Here is a 20052-nt window from a genome sequence, read left to right as displayed (position 1 = left end):
GAATGAAAATAAACATCTATTAAAATAAGCAATTATTCAATGAACTTCCAGCATTAAGGACCTTCCCATACCCAAAGATAGGTTATGATGGAAATATTTCACATTTACAGCCCCAAAGCTGAGCCTTGTAGCCAAAAAAATGGGCAGAATAACGCAAGATTTATGTAAGATTTCAAAATGAATGTCCACAAGGAAATCAGAATCTTGAAGAAAAGGACAAAAGATGAGAGGTTTTTGAGATGGAGGTAGATATTAAAATTCAAACTCCCTGTACAAATCAAAAATGTGTGCAGATGTATGGCTTATGCAATCTAGTGAAAACAGAAGTTATGATAGCAGCCCAAGGCCAAATAAAAAGTAATTTTTCAAACAAAAGCAAAAGAAATGTTCCACCAGTCCTGAGTAAGAAAATACTGTGCAGCACATGGACATGGGCGGGGATTAGTACATAATAGTTCGAGCCTTTTCCAAGTTAATTAGTAGTTTGATTGGAGTGCTTTTTATTATTAAAAGAAAAAAAGAAAGCCAAGAAATTCAGTGATTTACTGCAATGTTCTCTTAGTTCTCATACCATTCTTTCTATGTTGCGTAAGGGACAATGAAGTTCCTGGAAGACTGTAGGTATCGGTGTTTCGCTATTCTGGCCATTTCACGGAATTTTAAAGAGGTGGGATGGTGGGGTTTGCAGACAAATAGAAAGATATTAAGATTGTTGCTATTCCAAGTGACTAATGCTTATAGCTCTACTGGGCAGAAGTGAATTTTATTCTTAGTCCTGATCTCATGAAATGTCCTTGTGGGTAAAACACTCAACTAGCAGGATTCCAAGATTGGACTTGGGCAGTTATCTCCTGTGAGTATCTTCAAGGCTAGGGGAAAAGCTTGAGGGCCCTGTTCTCCTGGAGAGTTTATTGTTATTACTGTCTATTAGTGGCCCCACTCCACTTTCACCCACTGCCTACCACTACTGCAGTGCTGTAGTTAGCAGCACTAGAGCGGGAAGTGGTTTCCACGCCCCTAGGTGGGTCTGGCAGATTTGGCTATTGGTCCATGAAGTGCTCAAGGAAAGGCAAATGACCCAACGTCATACCGTCCCCACTCCCAGTGGTTTATAAACACATGCAACAGTTAACATTTATGGAGGGCTTACACAGTGCCAGATACACTTGACTTGCCTCCTTCCCCACACCTCTGCAAGACAGGTACTATGATCATATTCTAGATGACAGAACAGTCGCAGGGAGGTTTAAGTGATTTGTTCAAAGGCAAATAGCTAGCTAGTAATTGCCAGAGCCAGGATTTGAACCCACATCTGTCTAATTCTTTTCATTACACTTCACCTCCACTAAAAGTTTCTTTTTTGTTTTCTTATGAGTGTTGGTGCTGCCTCATAGGGCAGAGCATGTTTTCAGTGCCCCAGATGATCATGGCACCATGGCTCTCTCCAAATCCTCTTGCAGAATTCTCTCTCATCTGAAGCCTCTAAGGTATCATGTCAGCTACCTTGGGATGCTCCCTTAACTCACTTGGGCTAATAGAATAGAGCCATGGTGTCTCAGATTAAGGCCATCTGGTCCTGTGCATCAGCTCATGTTGACGCCTCACTCTGACATCCCTGTCTGGAGGCAGGCTAACTTCTGCTTGCAAACTACCAGCCAAGACCAGCTTCCTGGACATAAGGCCATTTCATTTTGCACTGGGCCCTGCAAATTACATAGCGATCCTGCTTCTAGTGATGAGAAACTCATTAGCTCAGGAGGCAGCCCATTCCTTCTTTGAATTGCTGTCTCTTAGCAAAGGCATCCTTACGGTGTAAAGAAATCTATTTATCTGCAGTTTTTTTCCCACTGGCTTCAGAGACAAAAAGATCTGGGAGAAAATGTCTGGTTCTGAAACCACCTTACCATGGTTTTAAAAGCAAGTCATTTAACCTTTCTGAATCTCAGTTTCCACATCACTAAAATGAGAATGTGACTACCTTCTTTGAAGGGTGTTCTGTTTTTTTAAGGACAGACAGGACATAGCATTATTGTATGTAGTCAATGAATGCTAACTATAACTGACATCAATATTAGCCCTACCATAAGCACATTGAATGCAAATGACAGAACATGGTTCAGAACACAGATTCTGATGTTTTATTTACCTCACTCAAAATGTCTTATACTTTTCCTTTTCTTCTTACTTTCCATGCTAAGAAAACTTGAAATCATTAGCCCACTTATGATTTCACCCTTAAAGTACTACAAATAGCATTCTAATTTAATTTTTAAAATAATAATTGTGAGTAGTAGCTGTAGTATTTTACCATCGGATTGCTCAGTGTTTTAAGTTCATGTAATATTTCCCCATCCCTGATTTCATTTGAAGTTTATAATAACTCTGTGAGGCAGGCAGGGCAGGCTCTAATTGATTGATTGATTGATTAATTAATTCATTCATTCATCTATTCATCCAATATTTACTGAGCCCCTACTACGTTCTAGGCCCTGTACCAGTGGCTAGAGATACAATGATGAACATGGCAGATCTGGTTACCACCCTTTAGAGTTTGTATTCTAGGTTGTTTGCAGAGGAGGAAACTAGCCTCAATGTTTAAGTAATCTGCACAAAGTTGTGCGGTTAGTAGGGGTAGAGCTGAGACTAGAACTAAGGTTTCCTGTTGCTCATTCCAGTGTATATTCCACTTTCTCATTCCATCTCTTGTTCTCCTGCATCCAGCATCTTTCTTTCTTATATTTCCCACTCAGCTCTAAAGAATCCTGAATTTGCTAGTAGAGTATTCTGCCTAAATACCATTTTTAGTCTTGCAATTCCAGTTTTATTACATTTAATTCTCACTAGTCAGGCAGTTTAACATCAAGTCACCCTAGTGTCCCTGAGCTGTTTGCTAAGCTTGACTACTTGCTATATAACCTATCCAGTAACCCAGAAACAGGAGAACTAGGGGCCTGCATTACTTCACCCAGCCTTCTTGCTCTTTCCTGGGTTAGTTAGCCTTTCATTGGCCAGTCAGAAAACATGTAATTTCCTTTAAAAAGGCTGAAGGGACTTCCAATTGCCCATGTATAATATCATATGCAGACACTCTCCCTGGCTTCTTAGGCCCTCCATAATCTTGCCCCACCCTTTCCCTTGAACCTTATCTCTTTACTCACCCACCCTCCACATATCCACCCCAAGCTCATTTCCTATCCTATGGTCTATTCATGCACCTTATCACTCTTCTTACCTCCATCCCACAAACACAGAAGCTGTCCTTTGCACCCTCCACCGAAAATAAATTCTATGCAGCCTAAGTCCTACTTCCTTTATGAAACCTTCTTTAACAGCTCTAGCTCTCAGTGATCTCACCAATGTCTTAATAGCCCTGCTTCTAAGTTTTAAAGATTAATTGCCTAAGTACATGCTAAAGAGGACCTCATTTGACAGCCTTTCATTTGAAAAAGTCCTGGGGATTTTAATTGGTCTTATGCTCAATAGAAATCAATAGTGGTGATGCAGTTACAAATATATAAATAAATAGATAGCTGGGGGATCCAATCTCAGGCTGTACTAAAATAAATATATGTCCAGATTGAGAGAAATACTACTAGACTCATTAATTCACTCCCTCATGCATTTAAAACATATTCATTTTTTTAATGTGCATATACCCTGGCCCAGAAATTCCATGTTTAGGAATCTATTCTACAGAAATATTTTGCAGCATTGTTTGTCTATAGTAGGTTTCAAGATTTTCATTTTATCTTTGATGTTCTACAGTTTCACCCTGTTATATCTACAGGGTATCAATTTGTCTTTATTCTGCTTAGAACTAGGTACATGGTTTTAATCTCAGGACTCATGTCCTGTTCAGTTTTAGAAAATTATCAGCTATTTCTCTTTGAATATTATCTCTTCCTATTTTTTTCTGGAGCTTTATTAGATGAATGTGAAGTTTCTTGTTATATCATGTGTGTCTTCTATTTTCCCTTTCATATTTAGCATTTTTATAGTGCCATGCTATATTCTATGATTATCTCGGCTCTATTTGTTATTCCATTTGTTCTCTCTTCACTCATAACTTATTTGTAGTTTAAACTGTCATTTGACTTTTAAAATATTTCATTGGGGCTAGAACTAAAATCTTACAATGCTAATCCCATATTTTCTATATTCTTCATTTCTGGCCTATTTATTTGGTGTACACACACTGAGGAAAGTTGTGCTCTTGCTTTATGTATTATGTTCCTTTTTTACATCTTGAAACCTTCAAACATACAACATTTTAAAGTTCTTTCATACATGAGGGCTACGAAAAGACGAGAAAAACCCAAAAAATAAAGTCCTTTCAGATTACTGTATTATCTGTAGTTTCTTGAGACATAATTCTCCCATTTCTTGTGTATACCAACTAACTCATTCCAGTCAATTTCCTCATGTGCTTTATCATTTTTTTGCATGTGAGCTTATCTTCTGCAGGAACTGTTTTCTGTTAGAACCCTTCCATAAGAATTGGACTCTGAGTTATGGAGGTGGGTCTACAGGTGGTTTTTCATTTGCCTCTGCTAGAGTTTCATTGTGTTCCTGCTCTGAGCCAGGTTTTATGTTAAGTTCTCACCCCAGGGTTTCTGCATTATGTGGGTACTGTGAATTTTGGTTTCATACTAGTGTGCAGCTCAGGTTTAAAGTTTTAAACTTCTTATGGGTGGGTTTATTTCCACCTCATCCTAAGGAAGATGACCTACATCCTGTTTGTAGAGAAGCAATATAGCACATTTACTTACAGGCATGGTCCTGGAGTCAGGATGCCTGAGTCTGAATTTTAGAGCTGCCACCTCCTAGCCGCGCAAGTTACTTAAATGTTTTACTCCCTACTTATAAAATGGGGTTTATAATAGTACCTAATATCATAGGGTTTCTGTGATGGTTAAATAAATAAATACATGTAAATCATGTAGAACAATGCTTGGCACATAGTAAGTACTAAATAAGATTTGTTATTATTGTACCCCTGACTATTTGGGAAATCTGCTTTTAAATAATAAATGGGGCAGCATCCTTCTACTCTTTGTTTTATGAGGGAAGCACAATTCTAACTCAATTCTAAGCCCTACAGAGGACTTATAATCTCATCCTTTAAGGAATATACCTGGTCCCATTTTTCCTGTGAGTGGTGAAATTTCAATTTATGCTCATTGCTGTGACTGTGAGTTTTCTCTTGTCTCTGGAATCTGACAGTTTTCCTTTCTTGCTTCTGGAGTTCAGCCATATATTTTTGGGCTTAAATTTGATCCAGTATGTCTCTGTGTTTTAAGTTGTGTTGCTTTTAACAGTGAAAATATTAGATAAACTAACTAATAATAGAGGCTTGTTAAGTAAATTATGGTAAATTCATCAAATGAAATACAATGCAGCCATAAAACATAATGAAGTAGGGCTGTATACTTACATTGGCTGATATAGAAAGACAGGTGTGTTGTTAAGTTAAAAAAAAAAAGCAAGGAGCAGAGAAATATGTGAGTCTACATTTTATGTACACAAACTTAAGCCTTTATGTGCATAAAAAGATACTGGAAGGATGCACAACAAAAACCATTACCACTGTTACTTCCAGCACGGATGTGAAGAACAGTGCCACTTTTACTACTTTTTTCTTTTCATTTTAATTTTTAAAAAATAATGTGTAGGCATTTCTTTTAAAATCAAATAATTTGAAAGAAATAAAAAGCAAATATCCTCCTTCCTTGATTTTATATCCTCCTCACAAAGCAAAAAAGATAACCAATACTCACTAAACATCTACTTGGCCAGGAGTTGAGAAAACAATAATGAATAGGCTTCATTCCCAATCATAAGAAGCCCAAGATCTAAACACAGAGTGTTGCAAGAAATGTTCTCAAAGAGGTGGGGGAATAGCTAACTTTCTCAGAGGGAGTGATATCTAGGAATGCACCACATTGTCCTAGGAGCTGGGACCTTAACAATGGGGAGTACACCAAGTACACAAGGGAGTTGAAGGCATTGGTAACAGTAAAGGATCTAGTAGGATATTGAGAGCATATTCAACAGGGAAGTGAGTGGAGTTTAATGAACGGACTGTTTATAACAGTGTGAGCATTGTTAAGGGAAAGCAAAAAGGATGGTGAAGCACCCCAGGGAGCACTTACCACCCTGAGACCTGAAAAGCCAAGGGGAGAAAGCAGTTAACCAGAACCTAGACAGAGTAGCCATAGCTTTAGAAGATGACTGCCAAAAAAAAGTCTGTGGCTCACAGCAGATCCTTCTAACAGGATTCAGCCAAGCTGCACCCACTCCATAAAGAGGGAGCCAGGAGAATAAATACCCAGACTTTAACCTGTCTCTGATCTCCAGTCCCCTGTTAGTGCCTTACATTGGCCATATCCAAGAAGAATTCAGAGGACAAGGAAGCCAATTCATATGGTTACCAGAGGCTGGGAAGGTAGTGGGGGGCTGGGGGGAGTTGGGGATGGTCAATGGGCACAAAAAATAGAATGAATAAGATCTGCTATTTGATAGCACAACAGGGTGACTATAGCCAGCGATAACTGTACATTTAAAAATAATTTAAGGACTATAATTGGATTGTTTGCGACTCAGTGAGTAAATGCTTGAGGGTATGGATACCCCATTCTTCATGATGTGTTTATTTCACATTGCATGCCTGTATCAGAACATCTCATGTACCCCAAAAATATATACACCTACTGTGTACCCACAATAACTAAAAATATGTTTTTAAATGCAGTCTATAAAGGTCAGTCTCGGGGGGTACACAAAGAGGATGAAGAAGGGTGAAAACTGGATCTTTAGGGGCTAACGGGAACTCTCTGTATGTTCCTCTCAATTTTGCTGTTAACCTAAAACTGCTCTAAAAGATAGTCTATTTTTAAAAGTGGATCTTGAGGGGCAAGTAGAGAATATTCCACAAAGGCATTTTATACAGACAGAGCCATATTGGCAAAGGAATAATAGCAAGGAATCTTAAGGGGTATTTGAGATGCAGGCACTACCTTAGTTTGATTAAATTGTCAGGCCTATGGGGAGGACAAAAGTGAATTGATAGAGTGCAGAAGATGTGAAAAGAGTATCAACAAACTGTACGAGGTCCAAATTTTTACATTTGCAAGCTGCCTGCCCATAGTCCAAAACTGGCCTGAAAATATTTTTTGTTTGATTATGGATGTGTTATATGTGAGTTTGAATGTGAACATCTTAGCCATGTGGACTCCACAGGTCCCACCACTTGCCATTGTCTCACAACTGATCCACTTCACTTTTTTAAATTACCAGCTTGCCCCGATGGCATTTGAGGAAGAAACCCACATTACAGCATGTAGGGAAAGCCTACAGGTTTGGAAACCATGTCAAATTAGGAAAAGTTAATAAAATTAAGTAATTAACTTTAGAAAAGGGATGACTTAGAATATGATAGTTTCCTCAGGCTAACCAAAAGCTAACATAAAGAAGAGAGAATAGGCCGGGTGCAGTGGCTCACACTTGTAATCCCAGCACTTTGGGAGGCCTAGGCGGGTGGATCACATGAGGTCAGGAGTTCGTGACCAGCCTGGCCAACATGGTGAAACCATGTCTCTACTAAAAATACAAAAATTAGCTGGGCATGGTGGCAGGTGCCTGTAATCCTAGCTACTGGGGAGGCTGAGGCAGGACAATTGCTTGAACCTGGGAGTCGGAGTTTGCAGTGAACCAATATTGTGCCATTGCACTCCAGCCTGGGTGACAAGAGTGATACTCTGTCTTTAAAAAATAATAATAAATAAAAATTTAAAAATTTTAAAGAGAGAGAGAGAGAATAGATTCATTTTATGTTGTCCCTTCATCCATTTCACAAGTTACCTGTTGTATGTCCTCTATGTACCAGGTCCTGACAGAACTGCTCCAAACAGTGGAATTAGGGCTAAAGGGTAGGTGTTTCAGGAAGGCAGATTCAGACTCAATATAGTGGTATCTTACTCATTTTGGGTCTCAGATTCCTTTCAATCTGATCAAAGATATGGGCCTGCTCTGCTAAAAGATATACATGTACACACACACACAAGTGTCAACATGCACTTTCAGGAGATTCATAGACCCAGTGAAACCCATACATGGACTCCAGACTAAGAATCTCTGGAGAATACAGTAGCCATACTGATACAACTGTAGCTATTAAAAAGAATGAGGTAGAATAAAGTGAGAAAAAAAGAAATATAAAAAATAGTGTGTACAGTTTAAAAATGAATTATACACGTGGAGATATGTGTGTATAATATACATGCTATCTCTAAAAAATTCACAATAAACTAGTAAGAGTGTTTGCCTCCAGGAAGGGATCTTGGTGGCTGGGGGCAGAGGGAGACTCTAGCTTTTACCTTGAGTGTGATGACATGCCCCAGGCTGATGTTAGCAGAGGAGCGACATCATCTAACTTCTGTTTCTAAAAAAATTGTGCTATAATTCCAGTTTAGAAATGTGGGTGGCTTGGAATAAGTTGGTAGCAGTGGGAGTGGTAGAATATACTTTTCAATACTTGCTCTTTGAACATTTGGCACTTTGTATCATGTACACCTAATACCTATTCAAAAAATATTATGTATCAGAAAAGGACCCTTGGCAAAAATCTTTCTTTTTTTCTTTTTTTCTTTTACTGAGACAGAATCTTGCTCTGTCACCCAGGCTGTAGTGCAGTGGCGCCATCTCTGCTCACTGCAACCTCCACCCCCCGGGTTCAAGCAATTCTCCTGTCTCAGCCTACCGAGTAGCTGGGACCACAGGAGCGTGCCACCACACCCAGTTAATTTTTTCTATTTTTAGTAGAGACGGGGTTTCACTGTGTTAGCCAGGATGGTCTCAATTCCCTGACTTCCTGATCTGCCCACCTCAGCCTCCCAAAGTGCTGGGATTACAGGCGTGAGCCACCGCACACAGCCGCAAAGATCTTTCTAGGAGTTAAATAGCTTCAATAATGGAGCACTTTGCTTAAGAATCTATGGAACTTCCTGGAAGTCCTCATGTAAAGACTAAACTCACTACCAGACATGCAGTGTCACAGAGTTTGGCACTGGGAGGGGGATTGCTGCAGATGATGAAGGATATCTGTGTCCATCTGAAGATGGCAGGAATCTTGGAATTCCTATTGCATTTGGAATCATTCTTTATTATAATAATTTGAAATTTATTGAGCACCTATTATGTGCCAGCCACCACGTTACACACTAGGGATACAGCAGCAACAAAATAAAATCCCTGCCTTCCTGAAGCTTATATTCTAGTGGTGAAGATAGACAGTAAACAAACAAATCAATATTAATATATCAGAAAATGACAAGTACTATGGAAAAAATTAAGCAGAGTAAAGTTGTAGGAAGCATGCAGAGAGTGGCAATTTTTAAATAAGATGGTAAAGAAAGTATCACTGATAAAGTGTCATTTGCACAGAGATTTGACAGAAGCAAGTGAATAAGCATGACGCTCTACGAGGAAGAAACATCCTAGTTAGAGAGAAAAGCAATGAACCTTTGGGAGTTTTCTTGGTATGTCTGAGAAACAGCAAGTAAGCCATATGGCTGATCTCAGTAATCAAAGAGGAGAGTGACAGGGCAGGAGGTCAGAGAGGTAATGGGAGTGAAGGTAGATCATGTAGAATCTTGTAGGTCACTCTAAAGACTTTGGCTTTTATTGTGAACAATATAAAAGGCCACGGAGGGTTTTGAGCAGGAGCATGACATGATCTGATTTACATGTTTAATGGATTATGTAATGATCCAAGTAAGAAATGATGCTGGCTTGGATTAAGGTTATAGCAGTAGAGAAGTGTTCAGATTCTAAATATACTTTTAGGCCAGGTGCAGTGGCTCACACCTGTAATCCCAACAATTTGAGAGGCCGTGGTGGGAAAATAACTTTAGGCCAGAAGTTCAAGACCAGCCTGGGCAACAAAGCAAGACGTCTGTTTCTACAAAATAATAATAATAATAATAATTAGCCAGCACTGTGGTGAGTACCTGTAGTTCCAACTACTGGGAAATCTGAGGCGGGAGGATCTCTTGAGCCCAGGAGTCTGAAGTTATAGTGAGCTATGATTGTGCCACTCCATTCCAGCCTGGGTGACAGTGTGAGACACTGTTTCTAAACAAATAAATTTTTAACTATTCAGCTGAAAGTATTGCTGATAGATAAGATCTGGAGTGTGAGAGAAAAAGGGAGTCAAGTCAGACTCCAAGGCTTTGGCCTAAATAACCAGAAGAATGGATAAAGAAGGCTGTGGGAGAAGCAGGTATAAGGAAAATAGTCACTTTGACCTTGGATAATTTCAAGTTGAGATGCCAATCAGACAACCTAGTTATCAGGAAAATGAAGACATACCTGTAAAGGATATTAAGAAATAGTAGCTAGTGAAGTAGAAAGTGAGCCAAGAATTACATGGTGTCCTGGAAGCCAAGTGGAAGAAAAAAGTGTTTCAAGGAGAGAGTGATAAACTGTGTCAAATGCCGCTGTTGGGCGAAAAAAAAAGGAGAACAGTAAAATGACCATTGAATTTAATACTGAGGAGATATTGTTGACCTTGATATGAATCATTTTGGTGGAGTGATGATGGCAAAAGCCTGACTGGAGAGGATTCAAGAGAAAATGAGAGGAGAGAAATTGGAACTAATGAGCAGAGACAACTCATTCCAGAATTTTTGCTCTGAGGAGGAGAGAAATGGGGCTATGGCTTGGGTGAAGAGAACAGATTTTTTAAACATTGAAGATGTTGTTCAATGAAAGAAAAATTGATGCCATGAGAGAGGAGTGAATGACTTGAGTAATGACCTTGATTAGGCAAAAAGAAATAAAATTTAGTGCATAAGTAGAGGAGTCAGCATTCAGTGGAATCCCAGACAGTTCGCTCACAGTGACAAGAGGGAAGGCAGAGTGCGTGGATACAAATACATATAGATTGGTGGGAGTTCTTTTCTGACAACTTCTATTTTCTCAGTGAAATAGGAAGCAAGGTAGCAGCTGAAAGGGAAAGTGTAGAAACAAGTGTCGGAAGTTTGAGGAAAGGAAAGATGTAAAAAAGCCACCCAGGAGCATTCAAGAATGAATGGATGAAATGAATGTAGTGAAGTTAGCAGATAGTACTAAGGGCCCATTTGAAGTTAGTGGTCCTGAATCTAAAGCGAGACTGGTTAGCATGGTTATAAGCTTTTATCCAATCTCATTCGGCTGCTGGGGCAGGTTGGGAATAAAGAGAGTAGGATTTAACAACGATTGGATGTCTGTTATTCAAATCACATGAAAGCAGAGAGAGCCTAGGGAATCTAGGGTGTATGCTAAACAGTGACTTTAAGGATGGTTATAGAATCTAAGCTGAACAAAGAAGAAAATGGAGACACTAGGGGGCTGAGGGACAGTACTCTATAGTTTAGCACATAATTGTTCTCTTAACTTTTATCATGTAAGGGCTGAAAAGTGTCCATTCTTGTTAGCAAGTCACTAGTCACTTTGGAGTAGTGTTCTCATAATTGCATTTTTCAGAACCACTAGTCCCTCACCACCATCTCTGTGAGTGAGGTCACAAAAATTTTCAAATCCGGTATACCCCATTAGTTTTTGGAGATTCACATTACCTGTTGACCTATTAAGGACTCTGAATATTCTCGCAGCCAGGAAACCACATTTGACTAATCCAGTGGTTTGTAACATTGCTTGTTCATGGAGCTCTTTATGTAATACTATCAACATCAATCCTCAGAAACTAGTACTCCATGGAATACATTTTGAGAAATGCTAGCTTAGGAATCATGTTGGGGATTGGAAGCTGACTTTTAGGACAAAACCTTTGTTGGGCCAGAGTCATAGCAGCTTTTCTCCAAGACAATATGCATGGCAGGAACCAACACATGCCCTCCCCGGGCCATCTCTCTATTCTGCAGCTGAGCCAGTCTGCAGAGATTTCGGTTCTATCTAGTTCCCCTAAAGCCAAATAAACCTAATATTGTCAATACAGCTAATTCCCTAGTTTTCATTCAGCTGAAGTTTCCTGATGTTATATTTTCAATAATTCAAGAGATAGTATTGTCACAATGCACTGGAAGCAGCATGCATATTTACTAACCACTTCCTTGTGTCAGGCACTATGCTTGGCACTTTGCATAGATCACCTCACTCACTCTTTGCAATAATATTGTGAGAAGGTATATATTATTAGAAAACACCCAGAAAGATCATGAGCAACCAGTTTTCTTCAGAAACTTGTTGCCTGGAAGAAGGAAAATAGGTTTAGTCTGTAACAAGCAATGTGTTTTGCACAAACAGATTTGAAGCCCTAGGAACACTGATAGAATCAGAATGTTGGAGCCAAAAGGAACCTTAGAGATCAGTTTAAGATATTAGAGAGAGGTTATTGCATTCTCCCCAAAAGTTATTATGTAAATTGTCTCAGGAGAGCAGGATTAAGAAATCTTGCCATAACTGCCTTTGCTTTCATTTAAATTAAGCCATATGAAATGATATTGTCACATGAACTAAAGCATATAGATCATGCTACAAGAAGGCAATATGGTAAGTGATTATTGGCTGGAATTGTAAATGAACATTTGGAGTTTATTCTGTATTTCAACGTCATGGAAGCCTGATTTCAGCAGAAGGCAATGGTTCTCAAACTTGAATATGTATCAGAATTATTCCAGAATCTTGTTTTAAAATACAGGCTCCTGACCCTATCTTCAGATATACTAACTCAGTAAGTCTGCTATAAGGACCAGGAAACTGACATTTTTAACTAGCTCCCCAGGTGTCACTCAGTGGACCACCATAATAGGTGGCCCACAAACTGACCACAATCTGAGAAAGACATCCCTGGGAATATTCTATTCGTAATTAAGGTGTGAGCAGGCCAGTGTCAACTGGTCAGCTAGGGCAATTGCCCTGCAAAGACACTGATGTAGAGGTACAGGAAGTCCCTACTGTTTCTAGATTCCCATTTTCCTACAGAATCCTTGTCTTAATGTGATAATGAACTCCTAGAGACATCTTCCTTGTGACTTGATGCAGGGAGCTGAGGCTCAGGAACAAATATAGTAGGCACTACAGGGAATATTTCTGGATATAATATTAAGGTACACAAAAATTCCCCCTGTAAGCTCTTAGATGATTAGACATTCTTCAGTAGACTTAGAATATTGTGCTATCCCATTATATTATGGTCACATATATAGTAAAGAAATTAGTATGGCTGGTAGGCTGTGGGATGCTTATACTCTAAATGGACCTTGGTCCTATTCAGGATCCATTCATCAGCTTCACAGGTTCCAAAACTCAATTTTGTCCATTTTAGCCAGGGATTGATCAGGCTCTAGGGGACAAATTTCACACAACCTAAACTTATAAGGCAATAATTTGGAAGCCAAAATGTCAATTTATTAATTCATCTTGATAAATCCCAGTAGGAAATCTACTTAGGAAACCAAATAAAGAAAAAAGGCTGTTTGTTTGGTGGGAGCAGCCTGCTTTAGTTAGTGGAAAGAGCCAGAGTTTTGGAGTCAGATAGGCTAGAGTCCCAGCTAGGCTATACGTAGTGGGTTGAATTGTGTCACCGCCCCCAAAAGTTACATCCAACTGGAACCACAAAATGTGAACTTATTTAGAATATGACTCTTTGCTGATGTATGTAAGATAAGGATTTCTACATGAGATCATCCTGGATTAGGGTGGGCTGTAAATCCAATGATAAGTGTCCTTATAAGCGACAGGGCACAGAGACAAGGGAGAAGCCCATCTGAAGACAGAGGCAGGGATTGGAATGATGCTACCACAAGCCAAGCAACACCTGGAACCGCTAGGAAGAGGCAAGGAACAGAATCTCCCCTAGAGCCTTTGTAGGGAGCGTGGCCCTGCCAACACCTTGATTTTGAACTTCTGGCCTCCAGAACTGTGAAAGTATAAATATCTGCTGTTTTAAGCCACCAAGTTTGTGGCAATTTGTTATGGTAGTCACAGAAAACTAATATACCACTCATTCCGTTTTATGGGCTTAAGTCACATAACCTCTCTGAGCCTCAGTTCCGTCATTTGAAAATGGAACTAATAATAGAATTCTATGATATCATAGAGTTGCCTTGAGGATTAAATAAGATAATTTATGTAAAGTGTTTGACTCTGTAGGCACTTGTTATATGGTGACTGTTATTACTGGTGAGTGAAGAGATAGTATATGGTGTGGGATGATCTGAAAAGATGGAGTCATGTAGTTTATTCAGTCTGATGCATCCATGCATCACCCTATCAGAAAGTCAATAAATGTATCAGTAGGCCAGGGCACAGAGTAATAAAAGCAACTTCTCTTTCTAATTATTTTTATTTTTCTTTCTATAATGGTCAAATAACTTGTTTGTACATGTCACAATATCATGAACTCCGTCTTAGTTATATGGACTTTCCCAGCCATAGCATTTCCAAGGCTACAGTTGTGTTTTCCACTGATTACATTTTAGAGCATTACTCCTTAATGACATATAGGGAGGTCCCTTATCTATCAGTAAATACTTTTCTGTGGGCAGCCAATCTCATTTCTACAGTGGGCAATTTCTTTTGTCAGCTTAAGCCCCTGAGAATGGCATGTTTCTACCCTATCAGTTGACCTTAATTCTAGAGTTGGTGGCCCTATTCCCTCTCAGTCTGTAGCCCTCTGTCCATTTTTCAAAACTCCACAAATTCACAGTGCTGTGTCTACTTTCTCACCCACCTGTTTGTAAAGAGAAAATTCCTTAGCTTCTGCATCTGACACTCCATTCCCACCCATATAGCCCCAACTAGTGTTACCTCTGGAAGGCCAAGGAGATCATGCCCTATTCATCTTTGTAGGTACTGCCTAGTGTGCTGCATGGCATATGGTAAATATTTGTTGAGGTGACAAAAAACAATAGATAAATCTTGGCTCTGGAGTTGGGCAGACCTGAGTTGAAATGCTAGCTTCCTTTTCTGCTGGTTGTGGGGCCTTGAGCAAATTACTTCAGCTTTTGGTACTTCAGTTCCTTCATCTATAAAATTATGATAGTATATATCACTTAGGTGTTTTATAAGAATTAAATGAATTAATATATATAAATCCCCCAGCACAATACCACATACGTAGTGAATGTTTGGTAAATGTTAGCAATGTGTGGAAGACTATATAAAATAATGAATGAGTGAAAGTGCATTTTCAATAGGAAGTCATATAACTACAGGATATCTTTAGTGCCTGTAAGAGATCCAAGGAAGTATGAAAGAATAGTCAGTAAGAACTGGTAAATACTTCATTTATCATATTTCCTACCATGTGATTCTTACCATTAAGAGTACATGAAAGCTGAAGTTTTTCAGAACAAACCATTCACATTGAATGCATGGAAGGAAAATATCATCTCATATCATAAGAGTAACAGTCGCCCAGCTTCTGGGAGTACTTCAGAATATGATTAAGTGTTGAAAAACGTAGAGTTGTCAATAGAAGCTATTGCTAGCAGTTGTTTCAAATTAATTAAAAATACTGATTTCAGCGTTCTGGTTTTAGTACAGAGTATTTGAGTTATTATTGTTATTAGAGGGAGTCTGAGTCAGGAGGGTTAAATAGACAAATGACAACATTAAAGGAAGTCAGATGAAATTTCACACATTGGGAGAATTGCACAGGCAATGAAAGCAACTTTTACTTTATATAACAAGCTTAAGTTTTAGTGTAGGGATGAGGGGAAAAAGAAGGAAGGAGAGTTGATATGCTGCAAACCCGTCAAAAGCTAGATTTTGTTCAGGATTCTGCACCATCAATGGCTCTGTTATATATATATTTTTTATTCCACAGCTTTCCAATCTCCCACTGATGCATTCATTCAGTAAAATATATCATGTGCCTACTATATGCCAGGTACTATTCTAGATGTTGGAGATACAGCAGTAAACAAGAGTCCTTGCCCTCCTGGAATTTACATTCTAGCAGGGGTCAGTACACTATGGCCCATTAGCTAAATCTAGCCCGCTCCCTGTTTTGGTAAATACAGTTTTATTGGAACACAGCCATGCTCATCTATGGCAGCTTTTGTATAACAATGATAGAGGTAGGTAGTTGTGTTAAAGATTACGTGGCTCACAAAGCCTAAAATATTTATTATCTGGATCTTTACAGAAAAAGTTTTCCAGCTCCTGTTCTAGCAGAAGGAGATAGATGATAAACAAATAAATAGATAAACATATAACATCTGGTAGTATTCAAAGTATAAAGAAATAAAACATGGAAGGCAGATAGAGAATGGCGAGAAGGCGCTTGCAATACTAAATATGGTAGTCAGAGAAGATTTTACCAAGTGGGATATTTGATCCATCACCTGAAGGACAGGAGTATGTCAATATCTGGGTTGCATACAGCATTATGGGCCATTATAAGGGGTTTTGTTGTTACTGAGTGTCAGATGGGAAGCCATTGGAGGAGTTTTGAGCAGAGGAGTGACATGATCTGACATTCACATAATAAAATTATCCTGGTTCCAAAAAACAGTGAGAGAATAATAGACTTGAGTGATGGTGGCAAGAACAGAAGCAAGGAGAACAGTTGAGAGGCTAGTGCAATATAATCCAGGAAGCAGATCATTGTGACATAAACCAGGATAGTAGCAATGAAAAAGTGGTCAGATTCTAGATATATTCTGAAGGTAGAACCAATAAGATTTGCTGATCAAATAAATGTAGGATATGAAAGAGGGAAAAATCAAGATTGATTCCTAGGTCTTCCGCCTGAGCAACCGGAAGAATGAAATTGGTATTTAGGGAGACGGGGAAGACTGTGAGGAGCAGGTTTTGTGAGTGCAGCAGGTTTTGTTGGGGGTTGTGGGCAGGGGCAGTTTTGAACATGGTAAGTTGGAGATACCTATTAGGCATGCAAGTTGATATGTCCAGCAGGCAATTGGGCATAAAATTATGGAGATACAAATTTGTGACTCATCAGCAAATAGATAGTATATTAAGCCATGAAGATCGGAGCATCACTAAGAAGATAAAGGACAGAAGAGATCTTAGGCTTCAAGCCTTCCTCTACCTTTCAACTCCAGAAGTCAGTCGTGACAAAATCCTATCAATTCTTCCTGTATAATGTCTCTCAATTCACCCTTTTCCTTCCATTCCCACTGCTACCATTGTAGTCCAGGATCTCACCTTGTCTCACTTGGCTTTTGCAATAGCCTCCTAACTGGTTTCCTTGCCTCCAAATGTCAACTTGAAACTCATCATCTCATTTGTCCTTCCCCTCCAAAAAAATCTTTCTACTTCTCCTGGGCTCTCTATCTTAAAGAATGGCACGACTATTCATAAGCATTTGCTTAAACTTGAAAATTTGAAATCCTCTTTGTCACCTCCCTTTCTTCTACTCTCCATTATGCAATTCTATTACCAAACCCTGACATTTTTACCTCCAAAATATAACTCAATTCTGTCCACCATTCTCTGTCTCTATTACTATCAATCTAGTTCAAGATAACATCACCTCCCACCTGGACAATGGTAATAGCCTCTTGACTACTCTTCTTCCCTCTAGTTAATCTCCCATATGGAAACCAGTGGAATCTTTCTAAGACAGTGCTATGCATATTTTGCCTACCTATTCTGTAGGTCCACAGAATAAAATTCAAAAGCCCTTCATCATTTGCCCATAACTTTTCTTTCCAATGGTATCTACTATGGCTTCTCTGGAAATTCCCTTGATTTCATCCCTGTGGGCTTGTCAGTGGTCTTTAGACCCACCATGACCACAGTGTGCCCCCAATACCCAGTGCAGACCTTCCCAAACATATTACAAGTGTCTGAGGCTATGAGATTTCTCCTCTGTCCTCAACTGAGCCCAGAGACAGTGTTGTTGAAACTCCTAGAATGCTTGCCTCTAGATGTCAAACTGCTTCCTCCATTCAGCCTAGTGTGCTTTAAAAATACTGTGCTTTTCTCTGCGTGCCATGACACAATAAAGGTTGTGAAGGACTGCTTTAATGCATACCATTCCCAGAGTTTGGAAAGTGCTGCTCCATTCTCTTCTCTAAGTTCTAAGTACCCTTCTATGCCAAGTTCAAGTCTCACCTTTCTGATAAAGCAGTCTTTGATGCTACATATCCCACCTCAAAATTCTTGTATGATGTGACCAGACCACTCATTTGGCACTTAGTATATGTGCTGCTATTTAACTTTTTATGGTGAGACCTTATCTCTCTGTGTTGTCTGTTGCTTAAGAGCAACAATTTTTATACCGACTTTTGCACCCAGGGCCTTACCATACAGTAAGACACTCAGTATATTTTTACAATATTAATGAATAAATTAATTAATGAATAGATAGTTAAATTCCATCAGATGGTGCAATGGACAAGAACATTAGGTTCAGAATCAGAGAATCTGGATTCTAGTGCACTTTGCCACTAGATGGTTGTGTGAGACTTCAGGAAAGTTGCTTGCCTTAGTTGCCTCATTCACAAAATAGGAACAATACTTCCCATTGTGACTTCCCAAGTCGAGATGGGATAATTTATGGAAAAAATATTTGGCAGATGAAAAGAGCATGTCGTTCATGAGTAATGCCAAAAGAGGCAGTGTGGAAGATAAAGAATGAGCTCAAAGAAGCTGCAGAAAACATTAGAGGGTTCATGGGTGATAAAAAAGCCAAAGGGGTAAGGGAAATTTGCTAGCAAAGTAGACTTGCCCAGGAGTGATTGAGAAAGGATGATAAACACAGAAGAAAGAAAAATCAAGTTTCTGTTGCGAAGCAGTATAACACAGCCACTAGATCCAGACTGCCTAGGTTCAAAGCCTGGCTCTGGCACTTAACCAGCTATGTGACCTTGAACAAGTTATTTAACATCTCTGAACTTCAGTTTACTCATATGTATTATGGGGGTAATAATAATGCCTATTTCCAGGGAAGTGTTATAAGATGTAAAGGAGTTAATACTTATAAAGTACTCAGAGCAGCGCAGACCAGTGCCTAGCATATAGAGCGTTATAGAAGAACATGTTAGATAAAATAATAATCTTCTCCTTACCAGGCAATACTCCAGTCCTCATGGCTGGCACTTTCTCCTGGGACCTGGAGCAGGGCTCACGAAAGTTCTGACTTGCTCTCCAGTGGGCACGTCTCCTTTCCACATTCCAGAGCCCAGTCCTCTGAGCTTAGCCTATCTCACTGCTCAAAGGACACTATGTTTCCCAGCCTACAAAGTTTCTTTTCAATTCTTTAGCCTTTTTCAAAACCCAATAGAGTTCCTTGTGAGAACAGATAGGAGTGAATTCCATAAGCTCCCAGAAGCAAATACAGACAGTATAATCTAATCTTTTAGAGCAATGGCTTTGTAATCAAGCAAAAGAGAGTTTGAATCAGGGCTCTGTAAATGACCAACTGAGTGACCTTGGACAAATCCAAGGTCTGAGCCTCAGCTTGCTTGTCTTTAAAATGAGGCCTCACAGGTGGTTGTCAGGATCAAATGAGAAAATGGACATGATGCATTCAGTACAGGGCCTGACATGTGGTAAGCACTCAGAAAGTGTTAGCTCTTATCATTAATAATTCCTAGGATTATGGGTCTCGATTTTCCCAACTCTAGAATGTAATTTAATAGCACTATAGCTCTTATCCGCTATTCCTCTGTCATCTCAATTTGACCCTTCCAAAACTAAAAAGGTGCAAAAAAATGTTCTTGGTGTGATAAGTTGACAACACTCTGCATTTTACACTCCCTTTGAGGTTTATGCCCAGTTTAAAAGAATTACAGAGAAAGAACCCGCAACTCTAAGTATGCTTCAGATTTCCATATGTCTGTAAATGCCTCAAAGACAGCAGTGGTCCTCTTAGCCTAGGGTGAACATCAAAATCACCTATTTTTATTTTTAATTTCATTAAATATAATTCTTCTGATAAAATGGCAAAGAATTTTTTTTTTCAAAATCCTTGCTTTTACCCTAGAAATGATACTCCTTATGAAACAAATGTCCAATGGGGAGACAGAAGGCCAGGCAAGTATATTTTGCAAAAGTTATCCAAGTCAGTCTCGTAAACAC

General features: G+C 39.2%; 1 protein-coding gene across 6 annotated transcripts in view; it reads right to left on the bottom strand.

Annotated features, from left to right (window-relative positions):
- The window catches only part of RTL9 (retrotransposon Gag like 9), a 97203-nt gene extending 78007 nt beyond the window's left edge, over nucleotides 1–19196 (bottom strand). For 3 of the 6 annotated variants that reach the window (XM_055376787.1, XM_055376785.1, XM_055376786.1), the window contains exon 1: nucleotides 19041–19196. The gene's annotated coding sequence lies outside the window, so the exon portion shown is untranslated. The remainder of the gene's footprint in view (nucleotides 1–19040) is intronic. The other 3 variants (XM_055376789.1, XM_055376788.1, XM_055376791.1) reach the window with 2 other exon arrangements.
- Nucleotides 19197–20052: the final 856 nt, after the last annotated feature.

This window comes from Gorilla gorilla, chromosome X, assembly GCF_029281585.2.
Source record: "Gorilla gorilla gorilla isolate KB3781 chromosome X, NHGRI_mGorGor1-v2.1_pri, whole genome shotgun sequence".
Taxonomy (NCBI): Eukaryota; Metazoa; Chordata; class Mammalia; order Primates; family Hominidae; genus Gorilla; species Gorilla gorilla.
This window is presented reverse-complemented; position numbering and strand designations above follow the sequence as displayed.